At 42.8% G+C, this 18,548-nt stretch overlaps 1 protein-coding gene across 3 annotated transcripts in view; it reads right to left on the bottom strand.

Moving 5' to 3' along the window:
• CUNH4orf19 (chromosome unknown C4orf19 homolog) overlaps positions 1–14,822 on the bottom strand; it is an 89,116-nt gene extending 74,294 nt beyond the window's left edge. The window contains exon 1 of one of the 3 annotated variants that reach the window (XM_008833219.2): positions 14,750–14,822. The gene's annotated coding sequence lies outside the window, so the exon portion shown is untranslated. The remainder of the gene's footprint in view (positions 1–14,749) is intronic. The other 2 variants (XM_029563566.1, XM_029563567.1) reach the window with 2 other exon arrangements.
• Between the last annotated feature and the right edge of the window lie 3,726 nt (positions 14,823–18,548).

Raw genomic sequence — 18,548 nt, 5'->3', positions numbered from 1 at the left:
ACGATTCCCCACGTTATTTTTTGAGGTAGAGTCTCTTATTGAACTTAGAGCTCAGTATTTTGGCTAGACTGGCTGGCCAGAGTGCCCATGGGATCCACCTGTTTTGGCACCCTCCAGTGCTGGGATTACAGGATGTGTGCCACCAAGACAGCTTTCATGTGGGTGCTGGAAATCATAACTCAGGTCCTCATGCTTACACAGCAAACACTTTACACACTGAGCCATCTCCCTTACCCTGGACATTTCATTTTCTAATAGAAGCTATTATTTTCTATGGAAGCTATTATCCTTGTCAACAATCAAAATGTCTCAATACTTGCAGGAAATTTATCTCCTAATATGGCACAATAGTGGCATAAAAATTTTTGGTTTGCTCTGTTTGGAAGAGAATATGATCATTGCTCTAGAGACAGGTCAGGTAATGCCCACTCACTGACGTTGAGTGGGCAAGTTACAGAAAACACCCCTTTTTGAGTTTCAGAGCAGACTGCTTCCAGCCTATCCTGTTACCCACCTGACATGTTTTTCATTTATGAGAAAATTCAGTAGTCATCACACCATTACTAACAGTTTGACAGATCACACTGCTTTGTTTGGGCATAGCTGGAAAGAATGGTGAGAAACACAACCTCTCCCAAATACTTCCGCAGGTGCCTCTCCACCAGACCCGGCCTGGGTAATGTAGGCAAGTTATGCATGTGTGACAATACCAGCTTTCCCGCTCAGGCCCTTAGGCTCAACAATTTCCTTATTTTGGAATTCTCTACTACTGTCCAGAACTTTTTGACTCTAAAATCTGTTGCGTTGTAGTTCAATCCATTCCTTCCTGTTCCGCTTACAATGAAGGGCTCTAGTTCTTCAATTCATTCTCCCCGTGACCCCACACTTAAATGCGAGGTTATTCAAGAAGTGCTCAATAACTTTACTGTGAAAAAAGCTTCTGCATTTATGAAAAGAACAATAAACTTATTGAGAGACCAGCTTATAACTGACAGAGGGGAAAGTATTTCTAAATACTACTTTACTTAATACAACTTAAAGGCATATCAGTTACAATACTTAACTATTTTTGTTTTTCTTCAGTTTTTTGATGACCCATACCAATGCATTATATGGACACTTTAAATTTGAAAGTATTGAAACCCACATAAAATTAGCAATAGCAGAAACAAAAACTGGTTTGAAATCATTTAAACTAAACCTTACATAAACATATATGTGAGTGGATATTCAATCTAAAGACTTCAGCAGATGGTAACATTAAAAAAATGGAAATGTTTAGGATATGGAAAATATTCACTTGAACTAAATTAATACAACACTGGAAACAAGCTCGCCAAATTTGCAAAATGGGAGGCAGCAAGGGAGCAGAATAGGAGTCTCCAAAAGACAGTGGCTCCCTTAGGTGATAAACACCATATGCCAAGTGGAGCTCAGCAGAGACAAAAGTGCTCTGATTAGCTTCAGGGGAGGAGAAGGTCAGGCCCTAGAGGTGAGAGAGCAAACAAAGTCCTACAGACCTGCCAACTGGCTTACCAGTCCCCTCCCCCAACTAACCGAGGCTCTCCAACAGGGCTAACAGGGCGGCCCTAGGTCCAGTCAGAGGAGGAGCTTTGTATCAGTGTGTCCATGATGCATATGTCCAGGAGTGGCCACTTAGCTGAGCCCTTCTCCACCTGAGCTGAAGCTCTGAAACACGGCTTGGGCTCACAGTCAGGCCGACTGGGCTGCGTTACTGTGAGTTAAACATACATTACTAAAACATGCTCTTTAAAAGGGGCTCTGAAAGTCGAGAGAGAGAGAGAGAGAGAGAGAGAGAGAGGGAGAGAGAGACAGAGACAGAGAGAGAGAGACAGAGAGAGAGAGACAGAGAGACAGAGAGACAGAGAGACAGAGACAGAGACAGAGACAGAGAGAGAGAGAGAGAGAGAGAGAGAGAGAGGAGGACAGTTGTAGGAAATCACTGAAATTATCAACAAATTAAAAATGTGTTTTGAGCAGCAATGGCATTTCCTTTAGGAAGCTCAGGGACTGGTACATTGCTGCAGAGGAAAGGGAACCTAACTGTGCAGGGATACAGCTTTAAATCCAAAGTCCAAGCCCCCAGTACAGCCAATTAGGTGAGTGTCCCTAACTAATTCTTATTCCGTGTGTGTGTGTGTGTGTGTGTGTGTGTGTGTGTGTGTGTGTGTACAGAGACAGAGTGCAAGCCAGGTGTGGGAATCTTTATTTTCCCTGAATTAGTCTTATTTCTTGGAACTGAAGCCTCACTAAGGCATGTTTGCTGTTCTTATAACGTGTTGAGCATTATACTAACTCTCTGAGCTAGAGTTCATCAGTTTTTGGAGAAGAAATGCAAGTTAATCTACTTGACAGTCCAATAAAAGCCAAGTTATTCCCAGATATTTCGGAGTCTTCAGGAAGACTCAGTTTATACGAGAAAGAATTCTACACTCTAGGTCACCATGCCTTGGGTTGTAGCCCTGGCTCTGCTGTTAAGAGCTATATGAATTTAGCCAGGCTATTAATTTATGTAGATCTCAGTTTCCGAGTCGGTTGCAATGGGGATTATTTTAGTTTGGTTTCTGTTGATGGAATAAACACCGGGACCAAAAGCAACTTGAGGAGGAAAGGGTTCATTTGCGTCACACTTCCAGGTCACAGTCCACCATCCAGAAAAGAGAGGGTAGGAGCTCAAGATGGAACCATGGAGGAACACGCTAGCTGGCTCACACCCAGGCTCACATTCAGTTACTGTTCTTTCACAACTCAGGATCAGCGGCCTAGGAGTGGCACTGGGCCCTCCTGCATCAATTTACAATTAAGAAAATGTCTCACACACAGGTCCACAGGCCAATATAATTGGGGAAATGTTTTCAGTTGAGGGTCCCTCCTTCCTTGACTCTGTACATGTCAAGTTGACAGCTGAAGCTAATCCCGACAGGGCTACTGAACCAAACAATCGCTCAAGCCATTCTCAGACCAAATATTCTGGAGTGAACGGGACCTGAGCTAAGAGCGAGCAGTTGCTCCCGATAGAGTGATCAGAAGTTTCTGCAGCAGAAGTGGGAGAATTGGCTTATTTTCTGCTGGGTCTAGTTTTTGTTCACTAAAGACAGGTGAGAATTGCAAAAGGTCCAGAGTACAGAAATGTCAAATGTAGACTGCAAATGTTCCTGTAACCTCTACTCTTACCCTTTTGCAATTTATTCTTCCTGGTATTTTCTGCTAAGTGCTAAGATCATTAGTACTACTTTATGAAAAATGAAACTATTTTTCATCAACAAAATTCTAAAATTTAAGACTACATCTTGGTCCTCTGCCATCATATTATATGCATATCTCAGCTTTTAATCAGAGCAGAGTGCCCCATAGCACCAACAATTTTATTTGAATGCTGTATACTGACAACATGATTTTTCGTTTTTGAACACAGCAATATGACTCTTTTTATATGCAGATTCTAAAAGTTTGGTTGAGACCTCCTCCTTTGCTTCTCATTCCCAATCAGTAGTCAGATCCTTGTAATCTCACCTAACATCCCAGGACCCACATACACCTTGCATCTATTCAAGTAGAACATCAACAACATCTTGTGTGTTTATGCACACGTGCAGCATGTGGAGACCAGAGGACAACTCCAAGTGTTATTCCTCGGTGCCATCCACCTGTTTCTTGAGACAAGGTCTCTCTAACCTGGAGCTCACCAAGTAGGCTAGCTTGGCCGGCAAGTGAGTCCCAGGGATCTACCTGTCTCCACCTCCCCAGCAATGGGAGTTCAAGTGCACACCACCACATCCTACATTTTTTACATGGGTTCTGGGGACTGAACTCATATCTTTGTGCTTGCAAAGCAAGCACTTTACCAACTGAGGCATCGCTCCAGCCCCAACAACATCTTAACAGATCTCTTTTCTCCCTAAGTTCTTCCTTCTTGTTCCTGATATTCCAGCCAACTGCACATCTTAGTCCACCTCAGTTTAAAATCTTAGACAGTTTCTCACTGCTCAACATTGCTGTATCATCCATAATGTGCTTTAAGACAAGCCAGCAAAGCAGTCTTGGATTTAGGAGTGTGCTTACAACCTGTACTCTACGATGAAGATTGCATTACATCCTCTAGGGATGACTAGAAGAATGTTATCAGAAAGTTGCCACAAGGAGTGGCTTGTACAGTTTGTTCACTGCTTTATCTTCAACCAACACAAAAGACTTTATGAATTAGAAACGGATGTCAGCAGCTGTATTGCTTTGGTGAGGTGAGTGTGTCCTGGCTGGCAACAGTGTGGAGCTGATCCCTCACTTTCATTGTGGTGACTCAGGAGATTCTCAGTACTTGCTTCTGAAAAATATCTCAATGCATCTCTAGTTCAAAGGATTTTTGCTGCTTGAACACTTAGGTGAGCTCAGCCCTTCTTCAAGAGGGGTCCATTTTCCTCCAATGAACTTTCCATACAATGTACTAGTAGAGAAACCAAAAAGGCAGGAGGGATTTCACAGGCCTCCAGATCAGATTGTGCATCTGTGTTCATTCTCTTTATACTCCATGTTGGAATTTGAGGCTGAATTGAATCTGAAACACGTGCTGAGGCTGGAGGAAGGAGATCTTTCTCCTCACCCTTTCCTATGCATCAGAGGCTTCAGCATTTATCAAGAGCAACTAACAACCAGGTAAATACAGGTCCATTTATAGTATGTAGCCTACAAGGCCCTGCAGGACTCAGCTTGTGCCAATGTCCCCTGCTTCTCTGTGTGATTGCGTCTCTGTGTGATGCTTCCTGGACACATCCCACCTTCAGCCTTCTGGATTTGTACTTTACTCCCTCACCTCTGGTGCTCTTGGCTACTGAGATCCCTCTCATCTTTCACCTCCACTCAACAGCCCCTCTTCTCAGGGAAGTTACTCTCGTCTCTTTTCAGAGCTCCTACTCTGCCCTTTGCAGTGTCCGTGCCTTCCTCTCCCAGGTCCCCTGATGCGGCACTATGCTTTTGCATTGTTATGGATTGATATTGTTTCCTATGAGACTGCCCAGGCCCATGTTAATCACCTTTGTATTTCCACCACTTGCCACAGGGCTTGGCCTCCAGAGACACTTGCTATTTCAATTAGAGGACAGTTAGACTGTATTCTACTCAGCAGTACTAGCAAACTCAAGCAAGCAAGCAAGCAAGCAAACAGAAACCCCAAATTACTTTTTCTGGTGCTAGATTCACCCACTGCGAACGCACCTTCCACAGCGAAAACACAATGATATTCTTTTAAAAAGAACCCCAACCAAACCAAAACATGAGAATTATATGAAAGACCAAGAGTGAGGGCATCTCTTTTCAATAGTATAAATATCAGCATGTTGTGAAAACCCTTTATGGAAATGAGGGCCAAGAGAGGGCCACCTTCCAGGGGGCTTGATTCTCAGTTACCGCTTTCATTCACCTCGGCTTTCTCAAAGGACTCACTTTTACTTTGCTTCCTCACCTCTGTATCCTCCCCACTTCATACAATGCAAACATGGAACTGTTATTACAGTTCACGCCCAAGTTATGCACATTTGAAGTAGAGTTATATTTTAGAAGCATCTAAAACTATCCCCCAGCAGGTGTTTAAGTAGGAAATTTCATGATAAGGAAATATATAACATTAGAAACACAGGGGAAGTCCCCTGGGTTCAAACCTGAAAGCTCCTGCTATTTTGTGGTTTGGCTTCATAAAAGGTGAAGGTGAGGTGAGCTGAGACGTGTCAAGCTCGATAAACCTTCCCTTCTCTCTTTCCAGCCTGGACTCCATGAGGCTGCTCTGGTCTAAACTCATTTTACATTCCAGAAAACTGAGGTCACAGAGGCTCCAGATAAGACTACTCAACATTGCTGTATATAGACTTTGCTGGGAAGATATACCTTCTGGGAAGAAGTCAGTGTTCCAATGTTCCAGATAAGGAGACGAAAATCTGGGGCAATCAGGTGAGATTCCTGAGCTCCCATAACAAATAGCAGGGACAGGATTCTAAGCTGGTGACAGCCCCACCCCTATTCCAGTCTCCTCTGGGATAGCTAGGCCTGACTCAGGGAGTCACATACTGTCTTCTGAGACTCATGCAAGAAGTGAGGTTGAGCAAATGCTTACTGATAAAAGAAAACACAGCCCCTGTTTGCATTTTCTTTCCCAGGGCTCACATGAGTGAGGTGAAGCTGAGGAACTCTGCACTTGAGGGGGCAAAGGGAGTTACAGCCACTAATACACTCAGGACACACAGAGTCCTCTGTCTGGCCATGGCTGTGATGGGTCTTGATTGGTGGATGGTGTGTGTCTTGCTTGGACACACCTACCTTTTGGGGAATTGCAAAGCTCTCTAATGGTAAATTCACCAGTTTTTGTTTGCCTGTTGTACTTAAGGTTTGTCTAGTTCATAATGAAGGATAAGGCCTGTCAAGGGTTGTCATTTCACTCTCCAAAGCTACTTTGGAGATCGATCTATCTATCTATCTATCTATCTATCTATCTATCTATCTATCTATCTATCTATCTATCTATCTATCATCTATCCATCCATCCACCCATTATCTATCTATCTATCTATCTATCTATCTATCTATCATCTATCTATCTATCTAATTTGGGGGGTCTTTTGAGACAGGGTCTCCCTGTAGCCCCAGTTGGCCTGGAACTCATTATGTAGATGAGGCTGGCCTTGATCTTAAAGAGACATGCTTATCTCTGCCTCCTGAGTGCTGCGATCAAAGGCGTGAGCCACCATGCCTGGCCTTATTTACTTATATTTTTATTACATAAGATAGCACTCATTTTGCCCCCATTAAATCCTGGAGGTTGGCAACCCTCTAGCTTGCTCTGCTCCAGTGAGTTGTGACTTTAACTACCTTCCTGTTTCCAGGTGCACCTCTGCAGAGCCACTACTTAGGCCTGTGCTTAGCACCAGGAAACACTTGCCTTTTCCCTCCACAGAGAAAAACAGGGCAAAACCTGACCTCAGTGCAGACCTGGGAATTAGGCCTCCACTGGTGGCTTGGCCTAGGCTGTGACAGATCCCTGAAGCTTTTATTGTATCCACACCTAGGACACTTGGCTGCCTTCACCAAAACTAACTCCTAGTGTGAACCATAAAACCTGCCCTGTCAAGTTTAAAGGAGAATGCAGATATATTGTACACTGTGAACCAAATCTTGACTGTCTCGCCAGTTATTTCTGTTTTATGATTCTCTTTGGAAGTGACTTACAGCATAAAATGTGTTTTGTGACATGCAAGGTGGCTAGTGAAATAGGATTGCAAGTCAGGCCCGCTTAACTTTGACGGTGAGCACTCCCACTTTCCCACCCTGCTTGCCAGTGTTGGGAAAAATGCTACCACAGGAAGACAGCCTTCAATTAGTTCAGTAGGCCTGGTAGAGACCAGGGTCGCAGCCCCAGGCTTGGGCTGATTCCTTAAACCTTTACTTTACTCCTTTCAACCTTTTCTTATCAATCATATGAGAGACTGGAGCCAGTGTAGACTACCAGGTCTTAATTCCATCATCTGTGGACATCTGATAGCCTCATAATAGTTACTTAAGAAACAGATATAAAAATGATTTGAAAAGTCAAAAATCTTTCATCAAAATAAAGGGCTACTAAGTAGCGCATACTATTTTAAATATAAAGTGTGGTTTTCTGCCACTGGGATCAATGTATGGGTTTAATAAAACAAGAAAATCAGGTGGGGAGGAAATCACTTTTTCACAAGGCATCTTCAGGTTTCTATGAAATAATTACTTTGATATTTTCCACATAAACTGTCAAGAATTTTTCTGAGTTTGGCACAGTGTATATGGAAAAAGAAACAAAAGCAAATATGGATCAGTTTAATCATCTGCACCAAAGGGTGCAGAGTACTTGGTGCAAACAGAGAGCCCAGGCTTGGTGTCAGTGGTCCTGGGCTCAAATCTTGGCCAAGTTACATTTCCAAGTCTCATTAATGAAAGGGACAAAATAACCCTATCTGTACAGACGTCAGCGGGAACTGGGATGCTCTAATAAGCTGAAGAAAGAATTGCTTCATATAAAACGTTTCTGATTAAACATCTTTCCCACCATTTACACAGACATTGAGATTTGAATATTAATTTTTGGATTGCCTATTAGCAACAGATGAAAAATGGATATAATTCAGAGTGGGAACAGATGTGTTAGCAGTGTCTAGTCAGGTTTTTATCAGTGTGACAAAATATCAAGAAAGTCAACCAAGGGAGGAAAAAGTTGATGTTTTAGAGATTTAAGTCTAGGTCAGCTGGCTCCATTAGTTTTGGGCCTCCTATGAGAGAAACTCATCATGATGGAAGAATTTTGCTCACATCACAACAGCCAGGAAGCACTAGTACAAGAGGAAGAGTCGTGACATTCAAAGCATGCCATAGTAACCTACTTCTTCCCTTCCAAATAGCTCATTCAGTTATCAACTCATCAACAGGTTAATCCACTGATGAAGTTAGTATTGTCAGGGCCCAACCACTTTCCCATTGGCCACCAGCTGGGGACCAAGACTTTAAGACAAAAGCCTTTGGGGTTGTCTGATACCCAAACCATAACAAGCTGCCTTAAAACAAACAGACAAGCAAAGACATCACTGCTAACAAGCATCCTTTTTCAGTAGTAAGGAATGCAAAGCTAGCATCCCTATATGAAGTTTGGGAAACAATGGAGAGCTCAGCAGTCCAGAATCACCTTTACCTCCTTCCTCTCTTTCTTCCCTTAGAATCTAATCTGGCATGGCATGTGTTTTGAGATGCCCTCCAGATAAGACCTTTCTCTTCCATTTCCTCCATCCCTTAGTCTAAACTCTCCTCACACCCAGATGACTGCAAATCCTCCTACTTGGGGTCCTTATGGTCAGTGCCTGTCCTTTCCAAGACATCTTCTTGCTGCCCACTACCTTCCTCAAAAGTAGACTTCATCATGACACACGGACTCCAGCGGTCCCTTACCAATCCCCTCTACTCTATTAATTCTTCCACTTGCCCCAGACTCCAGGAGCTGACTCTAGCTTTGAAGGCTCTATTCTTGTTGTTCTTTCATCTGCCTATGCCTATGTTAAGGCAAGCAATTCACTGTTCCCAAGACCCTCTAGGACAGGTCTTCTCAGACTGCACTATGCTTATGCATCACCTGGAGACCTTGTTAAAAATGCAGATTCTGAGTCTGGGCATGGTGGCACAAACCTTTAATACCACCGATCAGGAGGTAGAGGCAGGTGGATCTCACAGAGGCCAGCTTGGTCTACATAGCAAGTTTCAGGCCAGCTGGGGCTACAAAGAGATCCTGTCTTCACTCTGCATTTCCAGCAAGCTCCCAGCTGATCATCAGGATGCTGGTCCATGATCCCCACTCTGAGCAGCAAAGCCCTTTGGCTCAGTGGAAAACTCAAGGGAGGTGATAGGTTTTGGAAACACACAGCCATGGGCATGAATGACATCTTCATCAGGTGTTTCCCGCATAGCCTATGGCAAATGATTTTCCCTACAGAGTGCAAATTTTACGAATTTCACATAACTGATGTGATGAAATTAGAGATATCAGTGGAAACTATTCTTTTCAAATCTGCCTTTCTTTTGACTCACCTAAACTCATCATCTTTCTTCTCTACTAAGCCTCTGACAATCTAGGCTGATTTCTCCTTAGTTTGAGTCTCAGCTGCTTCATGAGTGTGCATGCGTGTATGTATAAATTAAACCATATGTTTTTTGAGGATTCATTCAGTCATATCTGATTTTTTTCGTTTAGCACATTTTTTCAAAATTTTATTTTTTTTTATGTGTATGAATATATTGCCTGCATGTTTGTAAGTGTATCTGTGTTGTGCAATGCCTCTGGAGGTCAGAAGAGGGTATAGAATACTCTGGAACTAGAGTTATGTATGGTTGTTAGCTGCCATGTGGGTGCTGGGAATTGAACTTGGGTCCTCTGTAAATGCATCTACTGCTCTTAATCGCTGAGCCCCACATAAACATTCTTAAAGCATTTTAGCATAAAACTGTGAGCAGTGTGATACACAGTGCTGTTCACTGCAGCAGAATGCAGAGGCAGCACTGCATGGTAGTTTGGAGCTGTCCCATCCAAGGCTGATTCTATCACTCAATGGCTGTGTCACTTGCCTAACCCTGACTAACAAGTTTGGATCTCAGTTTTCTTATCTGTAAAGGAGAGATTTTGCCTTAACTAGTAAGTAGCATTGGAAGTTAGATGAGTTATGTAAAGTGTGAGGCTGATATGGCAGACTTAGAAAATGGCTACACACTCTACCTCTCCTTCAATCTATGAAGTTTTCATTGGGACTTGGTAGTTCTTCCTACCAAGAAGTGGGGTCTATTTCTTCATCCCCTGACTTGCTTTTTACGTAGAGAAACAAGCTCTACAGTTGAGGCTAAGTCTCAAGGGGGCCTGCTTTCACTCTCCCTCTTGCAATCCCGTGGAAATAACAGGTGGACAGGCAGTGAACTACTGAACTTGGGGTTAACTGCTCCCCAGGTGACTCCATTGATAGTCAGCTAATGCTCAGAGGCAGAGTCACCTTGATGATTACAGCTACATCAAGGAGCCTGAACAAGACTCACCCAGCTGAACTCAGCCGAAACTGCTGACCACAGGATCATAGGCTCAATAAACAGTGGTTATTTTAGGCCATTATGTTTGTTACAAACATGTGTTAACAAACCTTAGGTCATTTGTTACACAGCAACAGATGACTGATATGGTATGTACAGCAATTTTTCAATACACAGAGGCTAATTATATTTTAGGGCAAAGGTACTTAATTGAAAATGAATTTTCTATACTACTATCATTTATGCTTTTCATCAGTAGCAGGATAGTGACTGAACTAAGAATGGAGGCCCAGATTCTGGTCACAATAGTTTTTCCAGTGGGCAGCTATATGAATGATATATCATTTAGCCTGAGTTAGTGTCCTCTTATGTATAACTTAAGGTGGTTAGAGCAAGCGACTTTTAAGATTCTTAAAGGGTTGAGAGTATACTTTTTCCAAAATGCTATACTTATTTATAGTACTTAAAGACAATTCTGAACCCATTTAATTTTCTTTTGAGTCTTAGGTTTAATCACAGACAAATTTCACGTGTTTTCTCTACCGGCTCACATTGGGTTATGTCTGAAATATTTCACTCTTATTATGATAGCTGTACGTTGGACCTGTAAGGTGGGTCTCACTATGGACTAGGAACTCATTAGGAATCAGATAAGAAAAAATGTCATATAATGACAATGGTTTACCAGTGAAAGTCAGTTTTTCATTCATCTCTGGGTTGCAGCACATTCTGGAGGAGGAGCTTGCTGTCAATTCCCATCATTAAATGAGAGAGGTACTGTTTTAGAGCTTGAAACCCAAACCTTGCACTTACTGTTTATAAATGCCCAATTTAGGTACCCAATATCAAATAGGGGGAAACAAAATTAAAAGAAATTTCAAATTCTTTTGTGCAGTGATCTTCTTTGGGGCTAATGAGTAATGACTTAAAAACCTAAAAAAATGTGCCAAAATACACAATGCTTACGGTTGTATGTCAACTACCACAGGCGACTTTCCACCTTTATTATGGGCTTTTCACAGACCATAAATACTCCTACAAACAACCTAAGTCCTTGTGCCATACAGCAGGCCATGTTTAGGCTAACCTGGGGTTCAGGGAGATTGTTCTTCTGTCCACTTAAATATCAACAATCAAAAGTCAGAGTACTTTTACTCCCAGGAGAAGTTACGGTAGATCAAAGAATTTACATATGAAGTCAAGAATTTATCTTAACTTTGTCTTAATACTTTAAAGTCTACATAAAGAAATATTAAATTGCTAAAAATGTGAATCTAATTGTCTCATTCTTTTATGAAAAAGTTTTTTTTTTTTCTGTGATAGAAACAAACTGTGTGGCCAGGCATAACTGTACTGACAGGAAGACTCTTGCACCAAAGTGTGGCTATGTTTGCCAACCTGGAAGAAAACAAATTTTTAAAATGATATGCAAATTAACATCAATTGGAGTCACTCAATAATTTAATAAGATTCTAAATACCACTGCTTTCCTAAACACCTTCTGAATTGATTCACTTCTCCCTCTCCTCGGGTGTAAATTTGTACAGCAGCTTCCTTAGACCATGTTTATAGGCTCGTCTATTCCAGCTGTCTCACTGAAGCCAGAGGAAACTTTCTAGAACAGAAATACTCTGCTTCATACCTTTCAAAGCCTTCATCTAAGACCAGATCCTCCAGACTGCAGCTGTGTCCCCAGCACCCCGTCAACTGCTTGGGTCCACTGGGTCCACACACATGCAGTCTCTAAGGCCAGGTTCATCTGCTCCAGAGTCACTGGTACACTCAATACTCACAGCCCATGGTGAAATTTGTCTTAGGTCAACAATATTCACCGAAGATCAGGGGTGTCTAAGATTTCTGACAACACTGAATCATAGGTTGAGCTAATTATCTGCTTCAGACCACAATTCACAGCTGATCCTTTAAAGTATATTTTAGGACAGGATCATTTTGATGGTTTACAACCTTTCTGAAAATTTCTGATTGAGAAGATGAAATATTTGATTTTCAGTTTATTTTCTTCAGTAGTAGTCAGGGAATAACTGGAGTAAGAAAGCCTTTGGCTAGAGACCAGCATGATTCAGTGGTTAAGAGCAGGCACTCTAAAAAGACTACAAATAGACACCCCATCTGACTTGCACAGAGTTAAGGCTCAAAGCCCATCTTCTCTTAAGATGGGCCAGTCAACTCTTCCCAGATTTTCTTGGGATATCTAGGGAGTCTGTCTGCAACCAGATAATCATTCCAATGATCCAGTTTAAAAGGAAAATATGTGTTCTCTAACCAAGAACCTCAATGAACCAAAGATTCAGGTTACTTGGAAATTGTGTAACTAGGAGATTAGGAAACATAGTTCAGGGAGAGGAAACCAGCTCCTGGGAGGGAGGTTGGTATTCAATGATTAGGAAACCAGAGTCCTTTCCAAGAAGCACAGTCAATGGGTTCCTGGGTACCTTGGGCAGGCAGTTCTAGGAGCAAAGCAGGCAGCCCTTGGGATGAGCCTGGCTCTTGACCAGAGTTTAGAGAACTTTGTTATCAGGCTCAGAGAAGCAAGCCCTGGGTCAGAAGTCAGGGAATCCTTCCATTTTTAGGGTAGTGGAACATGTTCTGTTGATAAGCAATTTTTTGTTTTGCTTAAATTCCAAATGTGCAAAACTTCTTTTGAACAAAGATGGACCATATTTGTCTTTAGACATTATTAGATTATCAAAATCTTTAGAATCATTGCCAGTGAGTCCCTGGGGCCAGAGGACCTAAGGTAAGCACTTATCACGTATCTGTAGAATAAGGGAAAGAGCAGGATCAAAAGGTGGACAGAGTGGATGACAAAGAAAAATGAACCCCAAGTCTCCCTCCTGTATCTCTGTTCCTCTTTTTCTCCTCAGTGGGTCTTAGAGCTGGCTGTTACCTGAGTCTTCACACTTGAGAGAAATACAAAGAACCCAGAACTCTCATTTACCTTTGGAGTTTTAAATTATTGTTCCAATGATCTGCCTCAGGGCAGTAATTTTATAGAAGGGACTAGTAAGGTGTTTCAGACACCCGTGTTAGATGTTAATATCCTATCCTTCTTAAAATAGTATTAACTGGAAGATTATTTGGGAGAACAACCCCAGGAACTCTAGAATCCATGACCTTTAAAATGTGTTTCCATTTCCCTCTCATTCACCTCTACAGGGTTTTCTTTTTTCACAATAGCTGGGTTACAACCACCCAAGACATCCATAAGCCTGTGTGAGAAGGGCCAGCAGTTACAGTCCAGCACAAATACTGACAGGAAGAAAAGAAGCACCCCTTCTTTAACTTGGATCACCTTGTGGAACATCTACTTCCTCTAAATCCATGGTGAAAATGTCTATACCACAACGGAAAATGAACTGTTCTGAGTCCCTGGAGAGGAGGGTATTTTGCTTTGCTTTTAAGGTTAATTACAGTTCTTGGAGTCACACACACAAAACCAACATAATACCTAGCCCATATAACTGGAAAATTCTACCTTAGTGGTTTTATGAATGTCACTTCATCAGAGGTGCTTGGGCCAATGGGACCCAGTGACTGTCCTGGGAGCTACTTGTGCATTACTTAACAGTGTGCCACCAATTAACCGCAAGCACTTGGTGCCCACCCTCCTTGTCCCTGCCGTTTGCAGAGTAGCACTGGGTCTCTGACCTTCCAGGTACCCTGGCTGCAACACAGGGCTCAACACCCCAAGACACAAACTGTGGCTGCGGTCAAACTCCCTTTCCGTTTCATAAAACAAAAGAAAACAAAACAAGAACACCGAGATGCTCAAATATGGGGTACAAGGACATGAACACGGATGAGGAAATCTCTTAAAATCCAATTCAAGTTTCCAGGCAGTGCCGAGAGTTCATTAATAGGGCTCTCAAAGCAAGTATTTTTTACACAACCAAGTAGACTCCAGCCTCTACAAAGGTCTTCAGTTTGGAGACTCTGTACTCCCCAGCTCCTGGGTTGAATTCCCTGACTTTTTCCCAAGTCATCAAACTAGGAATTGCCTCGCCCATTCCTCTCCGCGTCTCCCCCAGGCTAAAGGAACTCTAGAAGGAAAAGTGACCCCAGAGCGCAGTGCGGAGCTCACGCCCCAGACCAGCCCTCTTCCTCCCCGCGGAGCCCGGGGCGCGGGCCCGACTGTCCCTACCTGCGCCCGGGCGGCGGCTCTGGGGTCGCGGCGTCCATGGCTTCGCGGGCCTGGGCGGCCGCGCGGACACACGAACGGGTGACCGTCGCCGGAGGCCGAGGTGCGCGCAGCCACAGCCGGCCCCGGTCATTGGGCGGGTGAGTCACGTGGGGCTGCGGGCCGCCGAGACTAGCCAACACGCGTAACCCTTTACCTGCGCGCCCGCGTGCGCGTCCCGGGAGCCGTGCCGGGCCTCTGCGGGGCACTCACGGGTGGGATCGGTTCCCGGAAGCAGCGCAGTTGCTTTTCCTGTCGGGCTGCTGGAAAAAGGGCACTTAAGTGATGGGGATGGGCTAACGCACTCCTGGGAACTCAGTCTCCACTTTGCGCTCTCGGGCCACTTCGGGCTTTTGCCGCGCAGACCGCGTGCGCGCACCGTCGTCGCCTGCCTTGTGGCTAGATAGCCAGACCATCAGCGGACACGCTGCAGGGACCGTAGTCCCCAGGGAGCGCCACACTCGCCTGAGTCCTAAGGGCTGCAGTGGGAGGAGTGCCAGAACCCTGGTTCCAGGCTCCGTTCTCACCCCCACCCCCCACTTCTTTTTCTTTCTCTGGGCTCCAACCTGTGGAGCGCTGGTAGTATTTGCGATTCATTTACATAAAATAGGTGACGAACTAGTTGCTTAATCCTAAACTTCTATTTAGGCTTGAGTATTCTTTCCACCTGCTCTCCCCAGCGATTGTGGGGGCATACCAGGAAAATGCGTTAAGCAACTGCGCCATCTAGCTTTCTTGCTTCAAAGAACGCTGTGAGCTTAGGACGAAACCGGATGTTGAAGTAACTGGACAGAGAGCTGTTGAAAGATGGACCGAAAACCCTTGGTTTCTCGGAGTGTCTGCGTTAGTGACTCTGGCTGCATCGACAGCCATCGCCACGCTCTGTGGGAGGAGACGCAAAAGTTTTTTGGAACTTTCTACTGTTAAAATAGTTGTGCACTTTAAAGCAGTAGATTCATAAGGGAAATTGTATGTTGTACATCATTTATTGATCTGAAGAAAAAACGTTATCACAATAAATCCTCAAGTTCAATTTCCAGTCTTAGAAATGTCCATGGGATGCTGGTACATTTACTAATAAGTTAGCTTATTCTGATTAAAAAAAAAACCCACTTGGAATTTGTCTACTTTTCAGACTAGCAGGATCAGCGTCATCAGGGGAAACAGTAAAAACACAAAGTCTTGTGTCCCTTCCAGGACATTGATTAATGAAATTTGTGGCTATAGCTTAATATTTGTCAAATAGTTCTATAAAATATTAAGCAGTTGATGGTATCGGGCTTTGATTGTAACAACACAGCCCCACCCTCATCATATTGCACTGCAGTATGGAGCCAGATGCAGTATGGATCAGGGATGGGATCCCTTAGCATCTGCGGATCCTGTATTTCCAATTGTTGGCTGTACTCTCTCGGCCTGGGTTTGTTTTATGACTTTCATTTCCTACCCACTTTCATTTGTAATCCTACCACCTGTATAGGTAATTTAAATTGGAACTGAAATTGCTTCAGTTTGCTCTCTTCGTTGTCTTTACCAGTGAAGCCTTGAATTGTTCCTTCTCTTAGCACCTTCACCTACACTTCCCTAAAACCAAGTGCTTGTGATTTTTATCTTAGAGCATTGCCAATGTCTTTAGGACTCTGCCAGTTTCTGGTCTTCCAATCTCTAATCTGTTTTATTAAATGCTGCCTGAGGCAGTCAGACCAGAATACTATTCTGACCAGCTCATTCCTCTTCTCAAAACCCCATTTTCTATTCCCTATTGACAACTTAATAAATGAATTTTAACTTCCAAGCATGACATTTGAAGTCATCAAAAATGCACGTCAGCTCTCTGTTTTTGCTCACACAGCTACTTTGTGGCACCCTTAGCCAAGTCCCACTTAGTTTTCAGGCTCTGGCTGTCTCCTCCTCTGGTTCATCCTTTTTGTTTCCCAAATAGAGTTAAATGATCCTGTGCTGTATGTTCTTAGAAGCTGTCTTTCATTTTATATCAATATTAAAAAGAAAGCATGGTCTTAACCTTGTTTAGTTATGCCTTTATTTTTTGGTTGTAGAACTCTGGACAGAAGTTATGCAGGACTAATTTTCAATGTAATGTTTGTGCAGTCTCTGACTATAGCAAAGAAGATATTTATATATGTGTAGAGATGTAATGTAAAATATGTATGTATGTAAAATGCTTCTATGCAGAAGTTCTATGATCAACTTCTCCACGTTTTCTGTGAGAACCAAAGGAAAGATGAGTTGACCTTCAGCCTAAAGATATTGATGAGGTCCAAGAAGGAACTCCTGGCATGAGCAATGGAGTAGTTTTCAGTGATAAACTTTAAACAGAGACTAATCTTAGTCATAAAGAGGTGAGGGTAATAAACCTGTTAATGACCTAGTTTTTTTTTTAACTCTGTATTTTAAGTTTTCTTGAGAGTGACTGTTTCTTGACAACTAGATATAAGGTTTCACCTGATTGCTGCCTATTGCCTACATCAGTTAAGCTTTCCAATGCCACCATGTTTAAAAGAATTCTACTTCTTCTCCCACTCCTCACTCCTCCTACCCCTCCCAGTTCCCCTTCTTCCTCCCCTTTTCTTCCCCCTCCCCCTTCCCTCTTCTTCTCCCCCTCCCCTTCCTCTCCTCCTCTTGGTATATGTGGGGATTCTCAGATCAAAGAGGTTTAAAAAAGGCATCTGGGCAGGGTTTTCCTTGGTCTGCTTTCTTACCTAGGAATTTATATGTGAGACTCCTTGGTCACCATCTCTCCCTGCTCCATCCCCAGCCCCAAGGGAAAGTGGTGTGTCCTTGCGCATATGCAGACAGAGAACTTTTTAAAAATCTATTTTCCTGTTAAGGCTGAAATCCTAGAAGGCACAGAGCTATTTTATATACCGTTGTGTTCCTAAACTGCATGGTCAGATAAGTGTTTGCAGAATGAATTCATCAACTATTTCTGTACACTGGGGAAACAAAACAAAACAAAACAAAACAAAAACACCCTGGGAGTTTTTAGTATTTTCCAGGAATCTTTAAGAAAGGAGCCTAATCTCTTACCTGCACAATAGTAAGCGTCTTAGAAGTCATCCTCACCAAGTGCCTACTGGGTACTGAATTCTTTATTTTCATGTGCTTTGAGAAATTTACAAAGACATTGATGGTATATTGGAATCTTGTCCCTGGGCCTTTATTTCTAGGTTTTCTCATCTATGACTATGGATTGGTAATAGCACCAACTTCCGAGGCTGTTGTGAACATTAGATGGCTTTGTGTCTACGCAGCTCCAGGAACAGCTCCTATTGCTCATATGGTACTTGGCAAGTATGGATAATTATTAGTATCCAAAGTCTCTATTTCTGGTCAACAATGGGTATGAAAACCCAACAACACTCGATTCTAAGTAGTTTATCTTTTATTCATACAAACAGTACATACACAAGACTGTATATTGTTTGAAGACTGAAATAATTTTCTAGTGTAACAACTCTGTAACAAAATTTAACTAAATGGAACATTTATGAAAATATAAATCTCTGATTGGGTAATTCTTCCCAACAATACAAAGTTTACATAAAAACATTCAATATGAGCTATCAGTTGCAAACGAATTAGGAAAAATCATTCAAGTCACTTGTTACACTCTATAGACTTTACATAGAACATTCACACACTACATTTAATCCAGCTAGGCATTTAATTCTTAGAAATGTATGTCGTGGAGGTCCAGCTGATAATGACAGGAATACGAACACATTGGCTGAAGAGCTAAAAG

Source organism: Nannospalax galili, unplaced genomic scaffold, assembly GCF_000622305.1.
Source record: "Nannospalax galili isolate Female #2095 unplaced genomic scaffold, S.galili_v1.0 scaffold236, whole genome shotgun sequence".
NCBI lineage: Eukaryota > Metazoa > Chordata > Mammalia > Rodentia > Spalacidae > Nannospalax > Nannospalax galili.
Note: the sequence above shows the minus strand (reverse complement) of the source record. Positions and strands in the feature narration are given on the sequence as shown.